Here is a 14,081-nt window from a genome sequence, read left to right on the forward strand (position 1 = left end):
GAGCGATGTGCGGACGAGAGTTGTCATGGAGAATGTGTATGCCTTGGCTCAACATTCCTCTTCTCCAGTTCTGAATTGCCTGTTTGACTTTTCTCAGAGTCTCACAGTACCTGTCAGCGTTAATTGTGGTGCCAGCGATTCAGCTCTGATGACAAGGTGAAAGAAGAGGTCCATAAATTTCTGAATAGCATGGCAGCAAGCTGGTATGACATGGACATACAAAAACTGCCACAGCGTCTACAAAAATGCATCAACAGAAATGGTGAAGAATAGCTAAATGTTCAAGCTGTAAACTGATGTAAACCATTGTAGAAATAAATAGGTCTATATACTTATAAAAAACTAGGAGACCTTACTTTTGGAATTACCCTCTTATGGTTGCTGAAGAGGGGGCAGCAACCTTCACAGCTGTTTCAAGGCAACAGCTGGAATGATAGCTATGCTGGTGCTGTGAACAGTTGAAAACACGGGAAACTAAAGCAGTTATATTTCCTGAGGATAAGCAGCATATCTGTATGACTTAGGATTATGGGATTCTCTTGTGTGAAATACTCCAAAGATAAAATAGATTCTTCAAAATTCTAGAGTAGCAGAGATAATATATAGGGAGTGAAAGGGTATCCACAACAAGAAGAAACCATTCAGATTTCTAGGAGAAACAGAACTGGCACCTTAGTGCAGAAAGTTAGAGTCCTGTAGGAGGGTTTGAGAATTTAGAAAGAGAAATGGCTAGTTTGATATGGTGTGAAATAGTGAAGTGTGACAGGAAGAGCAGTACTTTTGAGCAGACAAGCACTGGGTTACTAAAAAAAAAAAAAAAAAAAAAAAAAAAAAAAGGAGCAGGGGAGAGAGAGGGGGGGGGGCGAGAGAGAGAGAGAGAGAGAGAGAGAAGAAAAAAAGAAAGCGGAAAAAGAATGCCTAATAATAAATAGCGGAATAGGAAAGTGAGTAAGTTCTTATGTACAGTATAGTGATAATACTACAGTAGCTAAGACAGATACAAAGCCAACATCTACCACATTAGTACAAGTTTAAATGTCTACTACATCTGCACCTGCGAAGAGATTGTAGGAAAACATGGACTTGGGAAAAGGAATGAAAGGGGAAGTCACCTTGTAGAATTTTGCACAGAGCACAGTGAGTCAGAAGGAAAGGTACATGCTTTGATGTGTGATAGTATCGGTGATTCTGAACAAAAAAAAAAAACACTTTCTGTTGTCAAATGTTCTATTCTGAATGGCTTTTCAGAGATAGAAAACATTTAACACAACTTTTGCAGGTTTTTCAACAATGTAGGAAGAGATACATGGCTTCCTATCTGGAGTTTCCATTCTTTGATTTTGTAGGTTTTCCTTTAATAGCTCCAGTGGAAACTTGTTGCAGCACAAAATTAAACTACATTAAATTTGCTACGTGAAAGGTCCTATTCATTTTTTCTCTAGGGTTAACAGTCTGCATGTAGAGAGCACAATTATAATGGAAGTCTTGTGTTACGGGCATGCGCTGTAGCTTAGAAAGTTTTTTGTAGGCCAATATGAGGTAGTTTCCCCAGCTTGATAGACCCTGAGTGCCCTGTATAAAGTTGTTCCTCTCAATTTCCTCTACAACACTGTGGTATGTTGTAAACAATGGCACAGATTAATAAAGAAAATACATAACAATGTACATTAAATGCGTTCTATCTCAGAAACCGTATGGAATGGGGTTTATGCCTATTTTTTTGTTCATAATCACTAATACTATGACCACCCAAATTACGTACCTTTCCTTCTAACTCAACTTTTATTTAATCATGACTAAAACTTGGTTTAAGAAGCATGAAAGGAAGTTCTATTTGTAAAGGCACCTGGAAGCATTGGAAGGTTTCAGATATAATACATAATGGTATGACACAGGTTTCAGAATCAGATTTAAACTGCAAAAAATTTCCAGGTGCAGATGTGGACTCTGTCCCTAATTTACTGATTATTAACAACAGATTAAAACTAAAGATACTGCAAAAAGGTAAGAAATTCGGATGACAGGGTCTACATAAAGGTAAGTAAGCAGACATTGTTGAAATTTTCAAATGGAGCTTTAGGCAACAACTGACAAATGGGGGACAGGTATACTACAGAAAAGAAAGAAGAGAATAACATGCATTATGAGTGTTCCCCAGACACTCTTGTCAAAACTTGTTCTGGAAGCTACAGGCTGTTACAATGATGTCTCAGCATATCTTCTCCCTTATAGTTTTCATTACTAAAAACTGCTCTCTTTTCGAAACCAATATTATGAACACAATACGAGGTCAAAATAACCTTACATAACAACCAGACAAACTTCACCCTTGTGCAGAAAGGAGTCAATAGCAAAAGCATGAAAGTTTTCAACACTGTAACTAGAGACACACAGCAACCCCCCCCCCCCACCCCCACCCTCGACAAACTATGGACCCTGCTGACATGAGGTGGCTTGCATGCCCTAACAATACAGATAGTCTTACTGTAGGTGCAACCACAATGTAAGGCTATCTATGGAGAGGCCAGACAAACATGTTTCTGAAGAGGGGTAGCAGCATTTTCAGTAGCTGCAGGGGCAACAGTCTGGGTGATTCCCTGATCTAGCCTTGTAACATCAGTCAATATGGACTTGCTATGCTGGTACTATGAACAGCAACAAGTAAGGGAAACTTTTTTTGTAACTGTTATTCTTCCTGAGGCATGCAGCTGTACTGTATGGTTAAATGATGGCATCCTATTGAATAAAATAATTTGGAGGTAAAATAATCCTCCATTTGGATCTCCAGGGGACGACTACTCAGGAGGATATCTTCATCAGGAAAAAAGGAAACTGTCATTCTACGGGTTGGAGGGGGAATGTTAGACTCCTTTATTAGGCAGGTAGGTTAGAAACTTTAAAAAGGGAAATGGATAGATTGAAGATAGATATTGTCGAAATCAGTGAAGTTTGGTGGCAGGAGGAACACGACTTCTTGTCAGGTGAGTATAGGTTTTAAATACAAAATAGAACAGAAGTAACATAGGAGTAGGTCTAATAATGAATAACAAAATAGTAATGTGATTAAACTGCTATGAACAGCATAATTAGATAGACATGAAGCCAACACCACAGCAGAGTGCAAGTTTGTGCCACCTAGTGCACAAGATGAGGACAGTGAAAGAATGTATAGTGAGATAAAAGAAATTATTCAGCTAGTTATGGGAGAGGAAAATTCAATTGTGGTAAGGGACCAGAATTCGATAACAGGAAAAGGACGAGAAGTAATAATAGTAAGAGGATATGGATTGGGGGGAAGCCACCTGGTAGAATTTGGCACAGTCATTGCTAACGTTTGGTTTAAGAATACTGAAAGAAGGTTGTATACATGGAAGATACCTGGAGAAAGTGGAAACCTTCAGATTGATTATACAATTGTAAGGCAGATTCTGGAACCAGATTTTAGACTGTAAGACTCTTCCAGGAGCAGACGTGAACTATGAGCACAATTCTTTGGTTATAAGTTGTAGATTAAAACTGAAGAAACCGCTACATTGTACGAAATTAACCAGAGGCTGTTGGCAGTTTCAGAGGAAGCATTAAGCAACAGTTAATTGAAACAGGAGAAAGAAATATGGTAGAAGACAAATGGATAGCCTTGAGAGGTGAAATAGTGAAGGTAGCTGAGAATCAAATAGGTGTACAAAAATCTAATAAAAATTCTTGGGTATCAGAGGATATATTAAATAAAATTGATGAAAAAAGAAATTAGAAAAATGCAGCAAACGAAGCAGACAAAGGGTAATATAGACATCTAAAAAATGAGATTGACAAAGAGCAAAATGGCTAAGCATGAGAGGTTAGAGGAAAAATGCAAGGCTATATACGCATATATAACTAAAGGAAAGATAGGTATGGCTAACAGGAAAATTAAAGAGGCCTCTGGAGAAAACAGAAGCCGCAGTGCAAATATCAAGAGCAAAGAAGTGAAGAAAGGTAGAATAAGTATACAGGGTGTTACAAAAAGGTACGGCCAAACTTTCAGGAACCATTCCTCACACACAAATAAAGAAAAGATGTTATGTGGACATGTGTCCGGAAACGCTTAATTTCCATGTTAGAGCTCATTTTAGTTTCGTCAGTATGTACTGTACTTCCTCGATTCACCGCCAGTTGGCCCAATTGGAGGAAGGTAATGTTGACTTCGGTGCTTGTGTTGACATGCGACTCATTGCTCTACAGTACTAGCATCAAGCACATTGGTACGTAGCATCAACAGGTTAGTGTTCATCACAAACGTGGTTTTCCAGTCAGTGTAATGTTTAAAAATGCGGAGTTGGCAGATGCTCATTTGATGTATGGATTAGCACGGGGCAATAGCCGTGGCGCGGTACGTTTGTATCGAGACAGATTTCCAGAACGAAGGTGTCCCGACAGGAAGACGTTCGAAGAAATTGATTGGCGTCTTAGGGAGCACGGAACATTCCAGCCTATGACTCGTGACTGGGGAAGACGTAGAACGACGAGGACACCTGCAATGGATGAGGCAATTCTTCGTGCAGTTGACGATAATCCTAATGTCAGCGTCAGAGAAGTTGCTGCTGTACGAGGTAACGTTGACCACGTCGCTGTATGGAGAGTGCTACGGGAGAACCAGTTGTTTCCGTACCATGTACAGCGTGTGCAGGCACTATCAGCAGCTGACTGGCCTCCAAGGGTACACTTCTGCAAATGGTTCATCCAACAACGTGTCAATCCTCATTTCAGTGCAAATGTTCTCTTTACGGATGAGGCTTCATTCCAATGCGATCAAATTGTAAATTTTCACAATCAACAAGTGTGGGCTGACGAGAATCCGCAGGCAATTCTGCAATCGCGTCATCAACACAGATTTTCTGTGAACGTTTGGGCAGGCATTGTTGGTGATGTCTTGATTGGGTCCCATGTTCTTCCACCTACGCTCAATGGAGCACATTATGATTTCGTACGGGATACTCTACCTGTGCTGCTAGAACATGTGCCTTTACAAGTACGACACAACATGTGCTTGACGCACGATGGAGCTCCTGCACATTTCAGTCGAAGTGTTCGTATGCTTTTCAACAACAGATTCGGTGACCGATGGATTGGTAGAGGCGGACCAATTCCATGGCCTCCACGCTCTCCTGACCTCAACCCTCTTGACTTTCATTTATGGGGGCATTTGAAAGCTCTTGTCTACGCAACCCCGGTACCAAATGTAGAGACTCTTCGGCTCGTATTGTGGACGGCTGTGATACAATACACCATTCTCCAGGGCTGCATCAGGGATTCCATGCGACGGAGGGTGGATGCATGTATCCTTGCTAACGGAGGACATTTTGAACATTTCCTGTAACAAAGTGTTTGAAGTCACGCTGGTACGTTCTGTTGCTGTGTGTTTCCATTCCATGATTAATGTGATTTGAAGAGAAGTAATAAAATGAGCTCTAACATGGAAAGTAAGCGTTTCCGGACACATGCCCACATAACATATTTTATTTCTTTGTGTGTGATGAATGTTTCCTGAAAGTTTGCCCGTACGTTTTTGTAACACCCTGTATAGAGGGGTTGTACAAGAGAAATGAATTTGAAGGCAATGTTGTAGAAAGCAAACAGAACATGCACACAAATGAGATGGCAGATATGGTACTACAAGAAGAATTTGACAGATCACGGTAAAACCTAAGTAGGAACACGGCTCCTGCTGTAGACAACATTCCATCAGAATTACTGATATCTTTGGGAGAACCAGCCATGACAAAAACTAAGATTTATGAGAGACGCAAAATACCCTCCAACTTCAAGAAGAAAGTGATAATTCAAATTCTAAAGAGAGCAGGTACTGACGGGTGTGAATACTACCAACCTATCAACTTACCAAGTCCCAGTTGCAAAACGCTGACAAATTATTTATAGAAGAATAGAAAACTTGGTAGAAGCCGTCCTCGAGGAATATCAGTTTGAGTTCCAGAGAAATGTCTAAACATGCAATGCATTACTCACCCTATGACTTGTCTTAGAAGATAGGTCAAAGAAACTCAAACCTACATTTAAAGCATTTGTTAACTCTGAGAAAGCTTTTGACAATGTTGATTGAAATATGAGGTGCTACCCACAAAATCCGAGAATTTCATTGTAGCAGTAAAACCAGTAGCAGTATGACATTCCACTGTTAGATGTCGTCTCGAGGTACACATCTTAGCTACTGCGGCACAGAGTTGCATCATCTTTGGTTCACGCAGTTGAGAGTTTTAGTGGTGTATGTCAGGATGTGCTTCAGTGCTTCTGCAAATTGTGAAATGGATAATGTGAAATAGTAACAGATTGGCATCAAATTCCGTTTCAAGTTGAAGGAAACGGCAGCTGAAACCCTCCACATGCTGACAGAGGTATTTGGTGAGTGTACTGAATCAAGCAAGAACATTTCACTGGTTCAAGAAAGGCTGAGAATCTATGAAAGGCAAACAAACATTCTGGTCCAGCATAGACATGCACAGCACTGGAAATGACCACGAAAGTGCACGATCTAATTCACAAAGACTGAAGGCAGACAATTCATGATGTTTATAATGCACTTGGGCTGCCATACTATACATTTAACAAATTCTAGCCAATGAACTGAATGTGAGAAATTGCAGCAAAGTTTGTCCTTCACCTTCACAGCACTGATCAACAAAACCTCAGATTCAGACATGCACTGAGCTGCAACAAAGAATTCAAGACTCAAAAATTTGTATCCGGAGTAATAAAAGATGATGAAGCTTGGGTCTACAGTTATGAAATGAGGCAGCAACCACCACAATGGAAAACATCTTCTCCAAGGCCGCAAAACGGTCAAAAAGTTCACAGTGACATGAAGCCAATGCTGATAATTTTTTCGAAGTTTGGGGATTAGTGCACAAGGAGTTTGTTCCTCATGGTCGCGCTGTCAATGGGCAGCTTTTCTGTGAGGTTTTGAGGTGACTGAGGAAAAATGTTAAGAGCAAACAATCAGAGCTGTCAAAAAAGAAAGACTGGTTGGTGCACCATGACAATGCACCCATGCACACCTAGCACGTTGCGAATGAATTCCTGGTCAAAAACAACATGGCAATGGCACCCATTCTCCCTCCTGCCCAACCTAGCACTGTGAAACTTCTACCAGATCGCTGAAGGTGTAAACTGGTTTGAAAGGGTGTCTTTTTGTCTCAACTGAAGACATCCAAGTGGAATTGCAATGGGTCCTGAACACTCTTTCACCCTGTGGACTTCCAGGAGTACTTTCAAACATGGGAAAAATGCTGGAATTGTTGCACACATGCCCAAGGTGACTACTTGGGAGGTGACAGAGGACATTATGATGTAAATATAGTTTTCTAACTTGTACAATGAAAGTCTTAGTTATTATGGGCAGCACCTCTTACACTCTTTGAAATTCTGAAGGTAGCAGGAGTAAAATACAGGGAGCAAAATGCTATTTACAACCTGTACAAAAAATGGACTGCAGTTATAAGAATCTAAGGGCATAGAAGGGAAGCTGTGGTTGAGAAGGGAGTGAGACAGCGTTGTAGCCAACCCCCAATGTGATTCAACATGTACACTAAGCAAGCGGTCAAGGAAAGGAACACAAAACTTGGTGGAGGGTTTAAATTTCACGGACATGAAATAAAAAGGTTTGCTGATGACAACGCAACTCTGCAGAGAGAGCAATGGACTTGGGAGAGAAGCTGAACAGAATGGACAATGTCTTGAAAAAGAGTATATAGGATGAATATCAACAAAGTCAAAATAAGAGTAATGGAATACACTCAAATTAAATCAAGAGATACTAACAGCAGTAGATGTGTTTCTCTATTTGAGCAGTAAAATAAGTAACGATCACTGAAGTAGATATGTTGTAAACTGTAGACTGGAAATGGGAAGAAAAGCATTTCTGAAGAAGAGAAATTTGTTAACTTCTAATACAAATTTAAGTGCTAGCAAGTCTTTTCTGAAAGAGATGCCTGGACGGAAGGGAAACCATGCACAACAGACAGTTTAGGTAAGAAAAGAATACAAGCTTTTTGAATGTTGGTTGGTTTAAAAGAGGGGGGGAAGGGACCAAACTGCTTGGTCATTGGTCCCTTGTTCCGAATAAAACAATGGCACAAGGGTGAGAATAAAACAAACGAGAAAGTCAAAAGTTCACCGCAGAGCGGCTGAAAGTGGGCTGTCCAGCAAGAAACGGACGACTGTCATTTGTGAGTCACAGCGACACCGGGGTGGGTCCTCGCAACGAAGAAGGCAACCATTTGTTAGCCACATATGGCCAATGTGGAGCCAGCAAAGGACAACTGATTCCCTGTGAGAGGCCTGCAAGGAAGGCTTCCACACATTCAATCTCCCTAATGACATGCAGTTTGTTGTGTGTACTTTTTTTTGTTTTGGTTTTAGGGCGCAAAACTGCTATGGTCATTGGCGCCCGGTCCGTGACTGAGGAAACAGTAAAAAACGAAAATGGAAACCAGCAGCAATGGGAACGAAACTCAAAAAATTGGAGAAACTAAAAGCAGAAGGAAAGCTTAAAAATCCACTACGGAAAGGGGTTGGTTGTCCCCAAAAAAAGGTTCAAATGACTGACGTCATATCACTGGCACTAATAAACTCGAGAACGCGATCGGCCGAGCGCGTGTCATCTGCTAAAATGGACGAATATATCAGGCGACAGCTATAGAGGGGCGCGTAACGGAGTAAAATAGGGGCACTCAATTAAAAGGTGTCTTACCATCCACAGCTGAGAGCAGTGGGGGCAGAGTGGAGGAGGATCGCCGCTTAAAAGATGCCCTATCCGAAGTCTAGTTAAAATTACCTCCTCCTGATGATGCGTTCGGGAGGAAGAGGTCCAAGCACAGGGAAGAGCTTTCACGTCCCGCAATTTATTATTGGGGAGTGTCGACCAATGTGCGTGCCATAAAAGAGCAACACGACGACATAAAACACTCCGTAGATCAGCGAAGGGAATCAATCAAATAGCTGGCCGAAGAAGAGAGACTGCAGCCTTGGCCGCTATATCCGCCGCCTCATTTCCACAGATACCAACGTGTCCTGGGAGCCAGAGGGACGCCACCGAGACGCCCCCCAGGTGGAGCAAGTGCAGACAGTCCTGAATCCGGTGGACCAGAGGGTGGACAGGGTATAGAGCTTGGAGACTGAGTAGAGAGCTGAGAGAATCTGAAAAGATAACATACTGTATCCGCTGATGGCGGCGGATGTGTTGGACAGCCTGGAGAACAGCGTAAAGCTCCGCAGTATACACCGAACACAGGTTGGGAAGCCGAAATCGATTCGGGGTGTCGCCAACAATATAGGCACTCCCTACACCTAACGATGTTTTCGAGCCATCAGTGTAAATAAATGTGGCTTCCTTCATTTGCGCACATAGAGCAGCAAATTCCCAATGATAAACAAGTGAAGGGGTACCATCCTTGGGAAATTGACAAAGGTCACGGAGCAAGCAGATTCGGGAACAGAGCCAAGGCGGTGCTGTACCCCAAGTTGTCAAGAAGGTTTTAGGAAAAGCGGAAGGAAAGAGAATGCAGCAGTTGACGAAAGTGGACTCCCGGTCGTAGTAGGGAGGAAGGGTGGCCTGCATACCCTACATCCAAGGAGGCGTCGAAAAAATGTCATGGGCTGGATTAGCAGGCATGGAAGATAGATGGCTAGCATAACGACTCAGAAGGACTGCTCGCCGATCGGACAGCGGAGGTTCAGCAGCCTCAGCATAAAGGCTTTCCACAGGGCTGGTGTAAAAAGTGCCAGAGACTAAAAGTAATCCACGGTGGTGGATAGAGTCGAGACGCCGAAGAATAGACGGCCGAGCGGAGGAGTAGACTATGCTTCCATAGTCCAATTTCGAGTGCACTAAGGCGCGATAGAGGCGGAGAAGGACCACTCGGTCCGCTCCCCAGGAGGTACCATTCAGAACATGGAGGGTGTTGAGGGATCGCAGACAGCGAACCGAAAGATAGGAAACGTGGGAGGACCAGCACAGTTTTCTGTCGAACATAAGACCCAAGAATTTAGTGACGTCTGAAAACGGAAGGTTGACAGGACCTAGATGTAAGGAGGGTGGAAGAAACTCCTTACGTCGCCAAAAATTAACACAAAAGGTCTTACTGGGAGAAAAACGGAAGTCTGTTTCGATGCTCCAAGAGTGGAGGCGATAGAGACATCCTTGAAGACGTCGTTCAAGAAGGCTGGTCCGTTGAGAGCTGTAGTAGATCGCAAAATCATCCACAAAGTGGGAGCCTGAGACATCAGGAAGGAGACAATCCATAATTGGATTTATGGCAATGGCAAACAGTACAACACTTAGCACGGAGCCCTGGGGTACCCCGTTTTCTTGGGAGAAAGTACGGGAGAGGGTAGTGTTCACCCGCACTCTAAATGTGCACTCTGCCATAAATTCGCGAAGAAAAAGTGGCAGCTGACCTCGAAAGCCCCAAGAGAACAGTGTGCTGTAGATGAGACACGCCTTGGCAGAGAAGGAGATGAACTGGGTTTCTTACTAGCCTTCTTGGAAACATGATGTTTAGATGAAGGAGGAACCGATGGTTGTGAAGTTGGGGTACGTAAAAAATCTTCACGAGTATGCTCTTTTTTTCGAAGTCTTGGTGTCTGACTTTTGGGCTCGAGATTTAGCAGAACCCGATGAAGGGTGAGCCATAGAGTGGGCAGGGGAAAGTGGGGAGGTTGAACGGGCGATCTTTGCGCTGGCCGATCTGACAACCGTGGCACTGAAGGTAAGGTCACTAGTCTGCGTGGCCGCCTCCTTTGTTGGCCGAGGAGAGGCAAGGACAGTGCTGTATTTTCCTGTCTGAGGCACGGTGGGCTGTCAACTGGCAAATAATTTTCGAGCAGCAAAGGTCGACACCTTTTCCTTCACTCTGATTTCCTGAATGAGCTTTCCGTCTTTAAAAAGGGGCAATCTCGAGAGGAAGCAGTGTGGTCACCCATACAGTTGATGCAACGAGGGGATGGAGGTGGACAAGCACCCTCATGGGCATCCTTGCCACACGTAACACATTTGGCTGGATTGGAACAGGACTGGCTGGTGTGATTGAACCACCGACACTGATAGCAACGCGTAGGGTTTGGGATGTAAGGGCGAACGGAAATTATCTCTTAGCCTGCTTTGATTTTCGATAGGAGTTGAACTTTGTCAAATGTCAAGAAGACAGTACGGGTTGGAATGATGTTCGTGTCAAGCCTTTTCATGACTCTATGAACCGCCGTTATGCCCTGGTCAGACAGGTAGTGTTGAATTTCCTCGTCGGACAATCCGTCGAGGCAGCGAGTATAAACGACCCCACGTGATGAATTTAAAGTACGGCGCAGTTCCACCCGGACAGGGAAGGTGTGTAGCAGTGAAGTACGCAGCAATTTTTGTGCCTGGAGGGCACTGACTGTTTCTAACAACAAGGTGCCATTTCGTAATCTGGAACAAGACTTTACAGGACCTGCAATTGCGTCGACACCTTTCTGAATAATGAAAGGGTTGACCGTGGAGAAGTCGTGACCTTCGTCAGACCAAGAAACAACAAGGAACTGTGGCAATGAAAGAAGGACTGTCTGTGGCTGAGACTCATTGAACTTACTCTTGTGAGCTGACATAGTAGAAGATGAGGAAACCATTGCGAAAGTATCCCCCATGATTACCGGCGTCTCAGATGGCGCGCTCCTTCCTTGTGGGGGCCCTCTCTGAGGGCACTCCCGCCTTAGGTGATTGTTCACACCTCAGGTCACACCTCCCGACAAACGGACAGAGGGACCAATCGGCACTTTCGGAAGGTATCAGCTCGGGTAATCACCCCTCCCTGGGCCTGGCCGTTACCAGGGGGTACGTACGTGCCCTACCTGGGGCGGGGAATTCCACATTACCCCGTCACCGGCTACGCATGGAAATGCGTGGGTCAGCCTTCAGACACGCACAGGGAGGAAAAAAGAGAAAAGGAAAGGAAAGAAGAGAGGTCTCAAATGCCGCAGCGGAGAAAAGGGCAAAGAGAAGAGGTAAGGGAAAGAGAAGGACAGAGGAAGGACGAAGACTTGCAAGCGGAGAAAGCAAAGAATTTGTTACAGGAAAGAGCCAGAGGTGGGGGGGGGCCAAGATGGGGGATGGGGAAGGATGCGGAAAGGGAAGGTATGCAGCCCGGAAAGGAAGGAAAACCACACTAGCTCGGGGTCCCGTGCTCGCTACGCACGTATCCACAAAAGAGTTGTGAACCCCCCGGGCGGGGGAGGGGGGGGGGGGGGGGTGGTTGTGTGTACTGTTCTGTGCCATTCCGTTTCCCAAAGCCGAAAAAACCATGCGTCGCGAGACAGAACGCAGGTGAGGTTCAGAGAAGCTGATCTCCATAAGCGGTTTCCACGTAGCCTGTTTGGCCAGCCTGTCGGCAAGTTCGTTGCTTGAGATTCGACATGACCTGGGGTCCACACAAACACCATTGAACGACTGGACCATTCCAGCGCATAGATGGACTCCCGGATGGTCGCTACCAAAGGATGACGAGAGTAGCACTGGTCAATAGCTTGTAGGCTACTCAAGGACTCAGTACACAGAAGAAACGACTCCCCAGGGCATGAATGGATGTGCTCAAGAGCGCAAGATATAGCCACCAGCCCTGCAGTGAAAACACTGTAGCTATCGGGCAAGGAATATTGTTCAATATGTCCTCCATGGACATACGTGAAGCCGATGTGACCATCAGCCATTGAGCCATCGGTGTAAACCACTTCATGGCCTCAGTACCTGTCAAGAATCAACAAGAAGTGGCAGCAGAAAGCCACGGGGTTAACAGAGTCCTTAGGATCAAGTGTTAGGTCCAGGCGAGGCTGTGGCCTAGGTGTACACGGTAATTCAGATGCGCAGGAGAACTACGAACATGTACAATGTAACTGGCAAACAGTTGTGCACGCCTAATCTTCAAAGGAGGGAAACCAGCCTCTACCAGGACACTGGTCACTGGACTCATCCTAAAAGCTCATGTCGCTAGTCAAATGCCACGTCTGTGCACTGGGTTGAGTAAACGCATCACTTATGGCGCTGCCAAAACCATAAACGACACTTCTATATTAAAGGCGGTATTGAACATGGCCTCTGTAGAGCTGCAGCAGTGTAGATCGATCTGCACCCCAGTTGGTGTTGCTCAGGCAGCGGAGGTCATTGAGGTGCTCCCGGCACTTCCGCTTAATCTGATGAAGGTGAGGAAGCCAAGTCAATTGAGCGTCGAAAACCAGTCCTAAGAATCGATATGTCTCCACTACAGTGAGTGGATCATCATTAAGGTAAAGTTCTGGTTCCGGATGAATGGTACAACATCGACAGAAGTGCATAAAAAACAAATTTGTGGCCGAAAACTGGAAGCCGTGGGCTATTAGGCTATTAGGTGCTCTAGGGAAGGGTGCCGCTTATGTTGCTGCAGAGCTCGCAGACGCTCTTTAATTGCCTCAGCGACTTCCGGCAACCACCAAGGTACCGACTTTCGCCGGGGAGGGGGGGGGGGGGGGGGGGGGGGGCACTCCAAAAAATGAGGGATCATATTTTTCTGCAGTAATTACCTGCTCAAACACAACACTGATGGCACCACGTGGGGAAGATACAACGGTGACAGCCTTACCTGCATAGGCATCCGTGGGCATGATGCCAGGGGAGTGACAGGAAGATGGGGAAATGGTCACTAGCACACAGGTTATTATGTGCTCTCTAGTGGATTGATGGGAGAAGTCCTGGGCTGTGAAGTGATAAATCAATGGCTGAGTAACTACCATGAGCCACACTGAAATGTGTGGCGGCCCCAGTATTTAAGAGGCTGTGGTCGAACAGACAGTAAAGTTTCGACACCTCTGCCTATAAGCAAGGTGCCACCCCAAAAGGGGGTTATGAGCATTAAAATCTCCCAAAAGTTGGAAAGGTTTAGGGAGTTGAGCAATCAATGCAGTCAATGTGTTCAGGGGTACTGCATGATCTGGAGGAAGGTATACATTGCAGACAGTTATTTCCTGCATTGTCTGTATTCTGACAGCCACAACTTTTCCTTTCTCGCTGTAAAATCCTGCAGTCTGGC

General features: G+C 44.7%; 1 protein-coding gene across 3 annotated transcripts in view; it reads right to left on the reverse strand.

The window, feature by feature from the left end:
• LOC124777909 (transcription initiation protein SPT3 homolog) overlaps positions 1 to 14,081 on the reverse strand; it is a 110,129-nt gene that overhangs the window by 67,580 nt on the left and 28,468 nt on the right. The window lies entirely within an intron of this gene.

The sequence above is a fragment of the Schistocerca piceifrons genome, chromosome 2 (assembly GCF_021461385.2).
Source record: "Schistocerca piceifrons isolate TAMUIC-IGC-003096 chromosome 2, iqSchPice1.1, whole genome shotgun sequence".
Taxonomy (NCBI): Eukaryota; Metazoa; Arthropoda; class Insecta; order Orthoptera; family Acrididae; genus Schistocerca; species Schistocerca piceifrons.